General features: G+C 40.3%; 1 long non-coding RNA gene across 1 annotated transcript; it reads left to right on the top strand.

Annotated features, from left to right (window-relative positions):
- Nucleotides 1-7,921: 7,921 nt before the first annotated feature.
- LOC147303412 (uncharacterized) lies at nucleotides 7,922-8,396 on the top strand. The gene is made up of 2 exons (XR_015126813.1): nucleotides 7,922-8,127; nucleotides 8,221-8,396. It is a non-coding gene; the product is annotated as an uncharacterized LOC147303412 (long non-coding RNA).
- Nucleotides 8,397-13,790: the final 5,394 nt, after the last annotated feature.

Below are 13,790 nucleotides of genomic sequence, written 5' to 3'. Positions count from 1 at the left end.
GTCCCTAAAAGTAGATTCTGTTCATCTGGACGTAGCATTTTCAGTTTCAATTTATTTAACATCTAATCGAGTCATTTTAAAAACCCTTGACCGGTCGAGGCAGATGGCCGTTCCTCACTGAGCCTGGTTCTGCCGGAGTTTTCTCCCTGTTAAAAGGAAGTTTTTACTCCCCACCGTCGCCTAGTGCTTGCTCAGAGGGAATTGTCAAATTATTGGGGTTTTGTGCCATCTAATACACAGCTTATCGTATTGGGCACTCTAAATGTATTTTTAATCAATAAAAAGATCCAAAAAAGATTATATTGTGAATTCTGCGTGTTTTCATTGTCACACAAATGTATACATTTTCAGCTTAGACTGAACACGTGTGCTTGTCATTCTTTTCAAGATCAAAGATTTTAGTAGCAACTATTGTATTAAAACATTGCACAGGCGTTTTACTCTGATTACACAAACCTTATGTAGGAGTAGGTCACAGATAAGAGGTATTAATTTGTAAATTTGACCTCTGACCTCTATTTGTACTCTAATTTTCAGACCATAAGGCGCACTCAAAATCCTTTAATTTTCTCAAAAACTGACAGTGCGCCTTATAATCCGGTGCGCCTTATGTATGAATTCTGGTTGTGCTTATTGACCTGGAACCGATTTTATGTGCTACACGGTGCTCAAAAATCTGTCAAAAATTGTGTTAATACGACTTTGGATCTCGTGATCATTGCGCTAGCCGTAGGTCAGCCGTACCTAGAGATGATCATTTCCATATTTGAAGATCACCTCTTCCCTAAAAAAAAGAAATCTACTGCCAAGGTTCTTCTCGTGGTGCGTTAGAGCCGAGGATGATGAAGACGCAGAAGCTAAAGCGGTTTCTGAAACACGTTTAGACGAATTTAAAAGTAATATATTTCCAATACTGGAGAAAAAAATCATCATCTGGCATTAGTGTCAGCACACTCATTGATGCTGTGCTCACACGGGCTGAAAAGAAATCGCACTACAAACCTTCTAAAAAAACTCCACAGGTATCTTTTAAAACACGTGTTGTCTGACGACACAATCAAAGATCTGCACATCCATGAAAAAAACCCTGAAAGATCTCGAAAGGGCCATTTACCAAGAGCTACGTCAGAAAACATTCTGTAAAGAAAAACATTTACTGATGTTACTGAACGACGAGGACCGAGTGTTGAGAAAACTGACGGTCGATATCATTAAAAATCACCTGATCGAGAATATGCAGAATCCAGCCCTGTGTGATGCTGAAAAAACAGGGTTTTTGTGGAAAGCAGTATCAAGAAGGTGGTGACCGAAAATGCCAGTTCACTTTCCTGTTTTGAAAAAGTTGATGCCATGATTTTTATAGATTTTCAAAATGTTTTTTAAAAAACTTCATTATTTGAAAAACAGTTGTTTGTTTTTTTTGAAGGGTCAGTGTGAGGCATGAAAATGTGGTTTGTTGCCTCAGGGACACGCTATTCCGTAGAGGATTATTAAACTAATTTTCAAAATGCTTTTTAAAAATTATTAGTTCAAGGATTAACATTTGGATTAGCAGCTGGATTAACAACTTCATTTTAAAAATCCTGCTTTCAAAATAACCAGTCATCACATTACTCTAGCAGTACAATGCATTTTGCTAACAATACTATATACGTTACTTTCTTCAACCAAACTTTAATGCCAAGAGTTTAAATACACACACGTGTGTGTATGTGTATATATATATATATATATATATATATATATATATATATATATATACACACACACACACACACACACACACACACACACACACACACACATATAATTTCTGCTTGTTTAAAGAGCTAATAAATGCTGTTATTGCACGTGCCTCAAAAGAGGCAAAGGTGTCCCCATCTGACATGATTCAGCAGCGCCTCTTCACAGCTCTGTGGGCACAGGTTGAACAGAAAATTCCAAAAGTTACACAAACAGGGTTAATAAAACTTGAAAAGATGATTTTTAAAGACATCACAAAGCGGCTGGACATTAACTCTGATCTCGTGATCATTGCGCTAGCCGTAGGTCAGCCATACCTAGAAGTGATCATTTCCATATTTGAAGATCACCTCTTCCGTAAAAAAAGCCTACTGGCAAGGTTCTTCTCGTGGTGCGTTAGAGCCGAGGATGACGAGGACGAACAAACTAAAGCCATTTCTCAAACACGTTTAGAAGAATTTAAAAGTAATATATTTCCAATAGTGGAGAAAAAATCATCATCTGGTATTACTGTCAGCAATTATGATGATGATGAAGAAGAATGTGTGAGCGCACTCATTGATGCTGTGCTCACACGGGCTGCGAAGAATTCGCACTACAAACCTTCTAAAAAAAACTCCACAGGTACCTGTTAAAACACGTGTTGTCTGACAACAGGATCAAAGATCTGCATATACATAAAAAAAACTGAAAGATCTGGACAGGGCCATTTACCAAGAGCTACATCAGAAAACATTCTGTAAAGAAAAACATTTACTGATGTTACTGAACGACGAGGACCCAGTGTTGAGAAAACTAACGGTCGATATCATTAAAAATCACCTGATCGACACTATGCAGAATCCAGCCCTGTGTGATGCTGAAGAGGCTGAAAATTACAGGTTATCTGTGGAAGCCTGTATCAAGAAGGTGGTGACCGAAAATGCCAGTTCACTTTCCTGTTTTGAAAAAGTTGATGCCATGATTTTTATAGATTTTCAAAATGTTTTTTAAAAAACTTCATTATTTGAAAAACAGTTGTTTGTTTTTTTTGAAGGGTCAGTGTGAGGCATGAAAATGTGGTTTGTTGCCTCAGGGACACGCTATTTCGTAGAGGATTATTAAACTGATTCTCAAAATGCTTTTAAAAAATTATTAGCTCAAGGATTGCCATTTGGATTAGCAGCTGGATTAACAACTTCATTTTAAAAATCCTGCTTTCAAAATAACCAGTCATCACATTACTCTAGCAGTACAATGCATTTTGCTAACAATACTATATACGTTACTTTCTTAAACCAAACTTTAAGAATGCCAAGAGTATATATATATATGTATATATATATATGTATATATATATATACACACACATATAATTTCTGCTTGTTTAAAGAGCTAATAAATGCTGTTATTGCACGTGCCTCAAAAGAGGCAAAGGTGTTGCCATCTGACATGATTCAGCAGCGCCTCTTCACAGCTCTGTGGGCACAGGTTGAACAGAAAATTCTAAAAGTTACACAAACAGGGTTAATAAAACTTGAAAAGGTGATTTTTAAAGACATCACAAAGCGGCTGGACATCAACTCTGATCTTGTGATCATTGCGCTAGCCGTAGGTCAGCCATACGTAGAAGTGATCATTTCCATATTTGAAGATCACCTCTTCCGTAAAAAAAGCCTACTGCCAAGGTTCTTTTCATGGTGCGTTAGAGCCGAGGATGATGAAGACGCAGAAGCTAAAGCAATTTCTGAAACACGTTTAGAAGAATTTAAAAGTAATATATTTCCAATACTGGAGAAAAAATCATCATCTGGCATTAGTGTCAGCACACTCATTCAGTGTGAAAAATCAAACTTGCTTACAGTCATTTCTTTCACAATTCAACAATAAAAGCTGAGTTGCCCCATAAACTCAAATACATTAAGGGTTTCAACTAATCCTTTAACGTTTTGGAGCAAAAGTTGGTCTCAGTTGAACTTTATTGCTGGCAAAATGAATGAATTCAAGTTTTACATGAGTTGAAGCTGTTGGCGCCTTTCTGTGCCTGAGCACGCATGCGCATGTCATATTTTTGGATACTACGGGGTCTACGATGCACTTTTGCAAGGACTGAAAGCCACCTGGCCGTCTGCCTTAATGCGAACACGAGGCTTTTTACGCCAGGAGCTGGATGCAGCTAAGGTGTTCATCTCAACTTTCTGAAGGCAAGTACTGTTTCTTTTAATGTGCATTTATATGTGTTTACTACCTCATTTAAGATCCCCCCTAGACTGTTTTACTCAATCGTGCTGCTTGAATGCCCTCGTGAGCAACTTTAATGTTTTCCATCATGAAATAGTGCTTTAAAGTTTTCGTATAAAAATCGCCATGTCACAAAATAATGTAAATCCGACAAGCATCCCTTCCAAACAGGCGCGCTCATGTCTGACAAGCCTCCACGACACCCCCTACGTGTATTTCATGTAGGGGGTGTTCGCCATACCACCGAACGAAAGAAACCCGACAAAATAAGCTAGCTCGCTCATGGCTGACGACCAACAGCGGCAACCCCCCCCCCCCCCCCACCTTTTATTTTTTATTCTTAAATAAATAAATAATTTCGGGGGCGCCCGCTGCCATGTTGTTTAATTTGTTCAAATCATATTTAGCCAAAAAAAAATGTGGTTTAGTTTCTGTGTGAACGGGGTGGTGGAGTCCTCCACCGAGAACACTCACGTTAACTTTATCGAGTGGGAAAAAAAGTTAGCTTGTTTATATTATGTTAACATAGCTGTGTCGCTAGCGGTCACGTAGCACATCATTATATACCAGCTAGCCCAACTTCAGTAACCCTACAAACGTCACTGCTTTTTAGTTTCCTGTCTTCATTTATGCTGGAAGTGATAACAGAGCTGTAGGTTTTAATTTGTTTCCAAAACCCCGCAGTCAGGACATGCTATATTGTATTTAGATAGAAGTTAGCAGGGAGTTAGCTCGCTAGCTTCTAACTCCGTTAAATGTCATAAATTCCGTTTTCATGGGTGCCTGGATGCTAAACTCAATTGTTACACCTGGTAGAACAGAACGCTGATCATTTTATTAAAGATGAAAGACTTTAGACAGTTTTTCAACTCTCAGTAATGCCATAGTGATCGTTTGATATGTGAACCTGCAGCGGAGTTTAGGTCCAGACACGGCTAGTGACGTCAGACTGAACAACCGGATTGGTGTTAGAATTTACCATGTCAGCCAATCAAAAAAATGATATGGCAACATGCGGCACTTGGTTGTTTAGGGAGAAGGTGCAGTTTTAGGAGTGACACCCGCGACGGAAAGCGGCGAGCAAAAGAAAGAGAGCGCAAGTTTTCATATGTGAGACATTAGTGATGTTTAGCGTTTTTGGAGGCTAGAGTTGGTGTGTAGTGTAGTTATTGTTTTGTATTGTGTCAGTTATACTGCTGAATGTCACATTTGCTCCAAAAAAGCCATCAAAAGCAGATTCTAGTGTAAACGCTGTTCCCACAGGGAAAACAGGACTGATACACCTCCTGTTGTCAGACCTGCAGGGTTTAGGCCTGTGCTGTTCTCTTCTGTCTTATACTGAACACAAACTTTTTTTTTTCTTTTTTCTTTTTTTCTTTGGACCGGCACAAATAATTTGTGTGCCTTCTTATTTGCTGCAGAACACCTGATTGTTCTGTAAATAGATTTAGATGGTTATATAAAAAATGCCTGAGGCCTTGGCTGCATTTTTAGGTAAATAGTACCATATAACTTTGTTTGCAAAACTTGTGCATGAACCTGAAGTTCCCAAATTGATATAAAAAATTTTTTTTAGCAACAACACTAAATGCGTTTTTAAAACAAAATGTTAGGTTTCAAGTTTAGGAGAAAAGTTGCTTCAACTAAGTTATCCATCAGAACCTAAAAATCTAAATGCAGTGGGTTGCCTTGAGTTTAAGTTTTCGCAACAATTTTTTATTTTTGTATTTATTAATTTTACAGTGTTGATGCTGTGCTCACACGGGCTACAAAGAAATCGCACTACAAACCTTCTAAAAAAAAGCTCCACAGGTATCTTTGAAGAAACACCTGTTGTCTGACGACACAATCAAAGATCTGCACATCAATGAAAAAAAATCTCGAAAGGGCCACCTAAACATAATATATAATGTTCTGACTGAGAGACGTTTTGAAAAAATTTAAACGTACAGCTCTGCTATCACTTCCAACATAAATGAAGACAGAAAACTAAACAGCAGTGACTTTTCTTTTTTTTTTTCTTTTTTTTTTTAGGGTTACTGAGGTTGGACTAGCTGGTACATAATGATGTACTACGAGATCACTAGCGATACAGCTATGTTAGCATAACATAAACACAGTGAAGCTGGAGGATGAAAGCTAACCTTTTTCCATTCGATAAAATTTATGTGAGGGTTCCCAAAGGTTAGGGACGAATTCAATCGCATGGCAGGATGCTGTTGCAGATTAAACGGCGCCTCTTCACAGCTCTGTGGGCACACAATAGAAGTACTACAAGGACATAGGGAAAAGGGACAAAGAGGGGAGGGATATAAAATATTCCAAATGTTTCTTGAATTGTTAGCACAGTGTATATGTGTATGTATCTATCCATCGATTCACTTACGCCAGGGGTGGGCAAATCCAGGCCCAGAGGGCCGGTGTCCTGCAGGTTTTAGATCTCACCTTGGGTCAACACACCTGAATCGCATGATTAGTTCGTTACCAGGCCTCTGGAGAACTTCAGGACATTTTCAGGAGCTAATTTAGCCATTTATATCAGCTGTGTTGGTTCAAGGACACATCTAAAACCTGCAGGGACACCGGCCCTCGAGGCCTGGAGTTGCCCACCCCTAACTTCCGCTTTTCCTTTTCAGGGTCGCAGGGGGCGCTGGAGCCTATGGCAGCTATCTCAGGGCGAGAGGCAGGGTACGCCCTGGACAGGTCGCTAGTCTGTCACAGGGCTAAACATTCGTACTCACATTCACTCATACCTATGGGCAATTTAGATTTTTCCAAAAACAATGGGCAATTTAGATTTTTCACGTGCCTCCAAAGACGCAAAGGTGTCGCCATCGGAAATGATTCAGCAGCGCCTCTTCACAGCTCTGTGGGCACAAGTTGAGCAAAAACCTCTCAAAATCACACACAGGGGGATTAAAAAACTTGAAAAGGTGATTTTTAAAGACATCAAAGCGGCTGGACATTAGCCCTGATCTCGTGATCATTGCGCTAGCCGTAGGTCAGCCGTACCTAGAGGTGATCATTTCCATATTTGAAGATCACCTCGTCCGTAAAAACCTGCCTGCAAGGTTCTTCTCGTGGTGCGTTAGAGCCGAGGATGACGAGGACGAACAAACTAAAGCCATTTCTCAAACACGTTTAGAAGAATTTAAAAGTAATATATTTCCAATAGTGGAGAAAAAATCATCATCTGGCATTACTGTCAGCAATTATGATGAAGAGGAACATGTGAGCGCACTCATTGATGCTGTGCTCACACGAGTTGAAAATAATTCGCACTACAGACCTTCTAAAAACAACTCCACAGGTACCTGTTAAAACACATGTTGTAATTATAATAAAGGTCAATCAAATGGACCAATATGGCAAGGCCATGATGATCCACTTGGTAAAATAAATCCGCTTGGCATCTTTCTTGGCCTTAAGACAACAATTCTTATGGCTAAAGATCCAAACGGGACACAAGAAAAAACACATGTTGTCTGACAACAGGATCAAAGATCTGCATATACATGTATATAAACTGAAAGATCTCGACCGGGCCATTTACCAAGAGCTACGTCAGAAAACATTCTGTTAAGAAAAAACATTTACTGATGTTACTGAACGACGAGGACCCAGTGTTGAGAAAACTGACGGTAGATATCATTAAAAATCACCTGATCGACACTATGCAGAATCCAGCCCTGTGTGATGCTGAAGAGGCTGAAAATTACAAGTTATCTGTGGAAGCCTGTATCAAGAAGGTGGTGACACGTGTCAATAAAAATGCCAGTTCACCTTCCTCTACTGAAAAAGTTGATGCCATCACCCAACGGCTGTTCATAAAACTCTGGCCTAGACTTAAAAAAATCAAAGTTGATAATGTGATATTCATCAGTGATTGTCAGGGTCCCTGAGCAGTTATGAATTATATTATTACTATTGTTATTGTATGTATATTTGGTGTTGCTGTCCTTCTCCCTGTTTGCGTGTGTGTGTGTGTGTGTGTGTGTGTGTGTGTGTGTGTGTGTGTGTTTCAGTGGGCGCCTTCAGGCCTGGTGGGTGTGGCCCTGCTGACGGTCTGGCCACACCCGAAGCCACACACCTGCTGCTGGTCAGGCCTCGTCGGGGGTGCTACTTAGGAGAGTCTTGGAGCTCCCACCGACGTGGGATCATTGCGTGAGTCTCCACGTTAGTCATCCATTTGAACTGAGTTAGTGTATGTATGCCCGCGGTTATGTGTCCTGACGGCTGCGTCTATTGTGTCCCCAGGAGAAGTGTGGAGCGCCAGACAGCAGCCAGCACGAGGAGTGCTGAGACACGGGAGCGGAGAGCACTGAGACACGGACTGGTCACGGAGAGACACGACACGGGAGTCAGGGGAAACCACGGGGATTTATTGTTGTTATTTCCACACACTGTAAATAAACGTACTGCTTGTACATAGAGCACCGCGCCTGGGTCCTCCTTCCCCACACCCCCCAAACTGTGACAGTGATATGGTTTACAGCTCTTTAATACAGAAATGGAACAAATTATTCACTGTCTACTTTAGCAGAAGGTTTTTAGCTGAAGATAGTTTAACCAGCTGTTTTGCCAACACCTTCATTTTTATCATTTAGCATCATTTTAGAATATAATACATTACTGTAGATCAGGGGTCCCCAATCCCAGTCCGCGAGGGCCGGTGTCCCTGCAGGTTTCAGATCTCACCCTGGGTCAACACACCTGAATCACATGATTAGTTTGTTACCAGGCCTCTGGAGAACTTCAAGACGTGTTGAGAAGGTAATTTATCCATTTAAATCAGCTGTGGTGGATCAAGGACACATCTAAAACCTGCAGGAAACCAGCCCTCGCGGACTGGGATTGGGGACCCCTGCTGTAGCTCAAACAGCATATGAAGCATTTAAATTCAGACCAACCTTATAACCGTATAACACCGATGGGGAACAATGTGTTCTGCAGAATACTCTTGATACTTTAAGAGCAATTTGCCAATAATACAGATTCATGTGTAGTAAGGTGGTTTCATTGCTACTTTTATTAAAGGAGTGCTTCTAAAAATTGAGGTTGGCTGGTCGCCTCTGTTTCTGTAAAAGTCACAGCATGCCACCTTGGGTAAGAATATGTATTCTTAACATAAACATATACAAGCATGAATCTAAATGAAGCTTATGCGCAAGTTCAATAAGGAAGAGCTGTAATCAGTCATCCGCCTGCTTTCCTGGGTGTTCGAGATGCTTGTTTTCATCGCTTCCACTTTCCCACGCTTGCAAACTCAATCATTATCTACTCCAGTCTTTTTCTTGCCCACCGTCTGTGAGCCAATCAGCCGCTATTCTGTCTACTGTAAATCTCACTGCTTTTCTATCATTCCCCCCTTCATCTTCATTACCACCATCTAGACTCTGGGGTTCCTAATTCCTATCATTGTTGGTCTCCAGCCTGCTATGATGGGTCAACTGAGTTTAATCATCAAACAGCATAATAATAGTCAAATTGTTTATCTCAATACATCATGTTCATTACTTCCAAATGGAACCCTGTGAAAAGCTGTTTTCTTATCTGCTGTTTCTGAGTTCAGATACTAAGTTTAACTCTCGTGGATACCTTGTGATAAATGTTTTCACCGAGCAGGCTTAGTTTGTTTCTGAATTTGCTGTCACAGTTTAGTTGTTTTCATTTCCACTGACACATCGGCTCCTAAGATCATAATACTACTACCAAAGTACTACAAGGATCCGGAAAAAAAGGACAAAGGGAACAGAGGGATATAAAATATAGGAAATGTTTCTTGAATTGTTAGCACAAGTGTATATGTGTACTTATCTAGTCAGGTTTATATGCAATAGTGCTCACTTATTTTCTCATCATTTTATTAACTGTATTTTTCATGTAAGTCATTGATATTAAATATTGATTTTTACAGAGGGGTGGTAAGAGTAAGAGTTTGGTTTCAGTTTTTTCTGTTAATATTTGGATATTTTTCTTGCATTAACAATTTTTTTGATGAGAAAAGCAGAATAAAATGTGCAAATTAGCTTCATTTATAGTTTGGTATACTCCTTTCCTCTAATACAAAGATTTAATTTCTAACTCTGAGTGTAAGTGCATAATTTAATAACAAGTGTTTCTGCTCACATGCGTCTCACCCTGTTTTAAATGCAGGAGGTCCAGAAGCTTCACTGTGGCCTGCTGGTGAAAGCGAATGCCGTCCCAGCAGGAGGCCAGCTACAATGCATGATAATTAGCCTTCTGTTGTGATCTGGTTTCTGTCTTGGACTCCCTGGACTGTGACCTCTGACCTCAGACTACAATCGCTCTCAGCTGGAGGCCAAACAGCCTGTCAGTCTGCCTCCTTCCAGTACTGCCCGTCCCCCCGACGGGAGCAGCAGCCGAAGAGCACACCGAAGAGCACTGCAGGGGAGACGGACTGAAACAAATGATGGAATGATTAACAGAAACAAGAAGAAAGAAAACTGATTCTGATATAAAGTAAGACGTGATGCGAGTGCCTGCTGACAGAGCTGTGGTGCTACAGTAACTGATGGGTGACACAGCTGCTGCTTAAATTACAGAAAGTCAGTGAGAAATATAACTGAGGGTCCTTTTTATGGAAATAGTGGTGAAATTTCATAGTTAGCACAGAGGCTCAGACTCCTCTGTTCACAATACCCACAGCACTGTAGCAGAGGAGCATCACAACTGTGACTGTGGGGTTTTCTCTCAAAGCTGCAAACATGTTTGAGAAAAAAAACTTTGTTATGTTCATATTGCCATTGTTTCCTTTAAATTTTAATATTTTACTGTCTAAAAAATAATTTTTAATATTATTCAGTGTTTACTTTAGTCAAAGCCAGTCTAGATGTTGTTTCCGGTCTTTATCTTAACTAAGCAAAGCCAACAGGCTGTTGTCCACCTAAAGGCAAATCTCACTGTGCTAACCCACCGACCAACATCTGGGAAGCAGATGATAAACAAAAGAAAAAAACCATCTGAATTGCTGTAAATTACACAGTTCAGGGAAACACAAAATTACAAAGCCTGTAAACTAAAGACATTTTTTTATTCCAGTTCCTTCCACAGTGGGACTTTCCCTGAGTGCCAGTTTCCAAAATGATCAGCCCAGCCTTAAATGCATGTTTATGTTTGTATGTAAACAATCTTCAGGGAAACATTTAATTATAAAGTCATTCAGGTTTCACCTTCATCCCGTCCAGTTCTGCTGGGAACTCAGCAAACCAGGAGGGTTTTCTGGAAAATCAAAGCTGCAGTTCTGACTTCAGACAGCAGGGGGAGCCAAAGTTTTACTAAAGAAACCAGGAGTGAAACACTGGGAGAGGCAGTTTTTAATGGTTGGAAAGTGGTAGCTACACAAACAGGTGAGAGAAAACAGCTCTTTAGGCTATATGTTTCTTTTAGTGACTGTATACTTAAACATAATGATGCTTTATTTGAGTCAAAATGTGAGTCATGGTGGAAAACCTTTGGGTTAAAGCCCAGAAAAGTGGAAACTAAACATTTCACGTCACTTTAATATACCTGGTTTTTAGATCTACTTCATATTTATATTTTGTCTTACAATCAATTAAAAAAAAAGCAATAAAACTACATTTTTTTCTTACTGGATGCTTTTTCATACACCGTTCCTCTTTATCAAATTGGAAACTGTCAAACTAGGGTTGATCATCTTTTAGTAATTTAAGTCTCTTTTTTCAAAAGTCAGGAAGTACTAGTCTTTGACTCTTTAGTGTCAGGTCTGAGTTTTTTAGCCTCAATTACGGTAAATCCAATATTTATGGTTTTATAGGTAAAAAGTTTTTTTAAGGGACTCGAATAATATCATTTTCTAACTTTGCACTGGACAAAGAAATGTTCAGCCTTAGCTTTGGCATTGTATTCAAAAACTGCGCTGTTATCAACATCTTTCTGTTTGAATCTCAAGAACTAAAGCCTGAAAGTGATCTGAAAGTAAGAAAGTGAATTCTGACCTTTTACTTGAACCCACACTGCTGCTGCAGAGCAAAGTGCACCCAAAATTTGTGAGGTGGCACAAACGTTACTGATTCAAATCATGAGAAGGCACAGCAGAAAGATAAGCCCACACCGGGCTATGAGAGAGATTTGCCAGTCGGGTGAGTAATTAGAACTTCCATGTCGGCAGGAGTGAAAACATGAGGTGGGCGGATCACCGAGGTGTCATTTGGGACACGATTAGCATCATAATTATTAAAACTCTCAGGGCAGTCATGACTAATGCTGGCCATGTGCACTGCTGCTGCACTCATACTGAAATTTAATGGAAAAAAACATAAATGAAAAGCAATAAACAGGATGTTTGACTCATTCCTGTCATTGCACTAACGCCCTGGTTTCACCAGAATCCTAATTTAACATCTTGTCTTTGTTTTAAAGACCTTTCTGCACCTGAACTCACAAAAACACTGGTTTTAATCAGTGTTGCAGGCCTACAGCGAACAGAAGCGGGAATGTTTATCCATGGATGGCTTTCTTTCATAAAATGTGCAGAGACTTAGACGAGTACAAAGCACTTAACTTGCTGTTGACATCGGTTGAGTCACGAAGCGTTCAGAGGCTGCAGGTTGCTGAAAACAAAACGATCTGACTCAGTAATAGTTTGGCACACGTCAGCGAGTGAGTAAAAGCTGGCAAGCGGCTTCAAATTCTCCTCTTTTAACAGCCAATCAGGATGTCGCTAATGATTATATTCGTTATCTGTTCATTAATTATCTAGAAAATGTTAAAAGACCTGACTGTGAAGACGAATCAGACATTTTCTGTTATTCCAGCCGCTACATGTTCAAGTTTAACATCTGTTCAGAACAGCAGAGAAACATTTGCAGACCAGCTTTGAGCCCAGCAGAAACCTCCAGGGATGAAAAACAAAGCCCACGTGAAGCGCCTGACTGCAGTTCCTTTAATGGCCACCTGAGGCTCGTTACAAAAGTGAGTCAATCCAGGTAAACAGCAGAAGTAAACATGCTTACAGCTGACACAAGGGGAGGACTTGTTCTCTTTGAATAGTTTCTACCTCTGTAACATTTGCGCAGTTAGATTTTTTTAACTAGACCATTAGCAGCGAAATAACTAAGTGAAGCCTCTACTAAATTGGGATGCTGAAGCCTTTCGGACCATTTTAAATGGATTATTAGGGCCGGTGTCCTGCAGGTTTTAGACGTGTTCTTGATCCAACAGAGCTGATTTAAAAGGCTAAATTACTTCCTCAGCATGTCTTAAAATTCCTGGTAATGAACTAATCATTTGATTCAGGTGTGTTGACCCAGGGTGAGATCTAAAATCTGCAGGACTCCAGCCCTTGAGGCCTGGAGTTCCCCACCCCGGGCCTAAATGATTCCGATAACGCTTGGGAGAAAGTGCTGAGTATGACCCAAAGAACACCACCCCCACAGTCAAGCACAGAGGTGGAAGCATTACGGTTTGGCTTTATGTTTTTGTTAAGAGCACAAAACGACTTCACTGCATTTAGGGGCCATGTACTGTAAAATCTTCAACGAGAACCTCCTTCCCTCAGTACTGAAGATGGGCTGTGTTTGGATCTTCCAGCATGACTGTGACCCAAAGCATACCACCAAGGCAACAAAGGAGTGGCTGAAGAAGCACATTAAGGTCATGGAGTGTCCTAGCCAGTCTCCAGATCTCAATAGCATAGATGATCTTTATAAGGAACTGAATCATAGACATGTGCCCCTGAGAGGTGTTATAAGTTCTGTATCTGCACAATGTAAACTTTATCATCAGATAGTGAGCACGAGGCTTACCATCTAATGATGAAATTGTGGATGACTAGGTGCTAGCCA

The sequence above is a fragment of the Aulonocara sp. 'chitande type north' Nkhata Bay genome, linkage group LG22, assembly GCF_057382095.1.
Source record: "Aulonocara sp. 'chitande type north' Nkhata Bay isolate Kocher_YH1m ecotype deep benthic linkage group LG22, A_spYH_male_GT1.1, whole genome shotgun sequence".
NCBI classification, from domain to species: Eukaryota; Metazoa; Chordata; class Actinopteri; order Cichliformes; family Cichlidae; genus Aulonocara; species Aulonocara sp. 'chitande type north' Nkhata Bay.
This window is presented reverse-complemented; position numbering and strand designations above follow the sequence as displayed.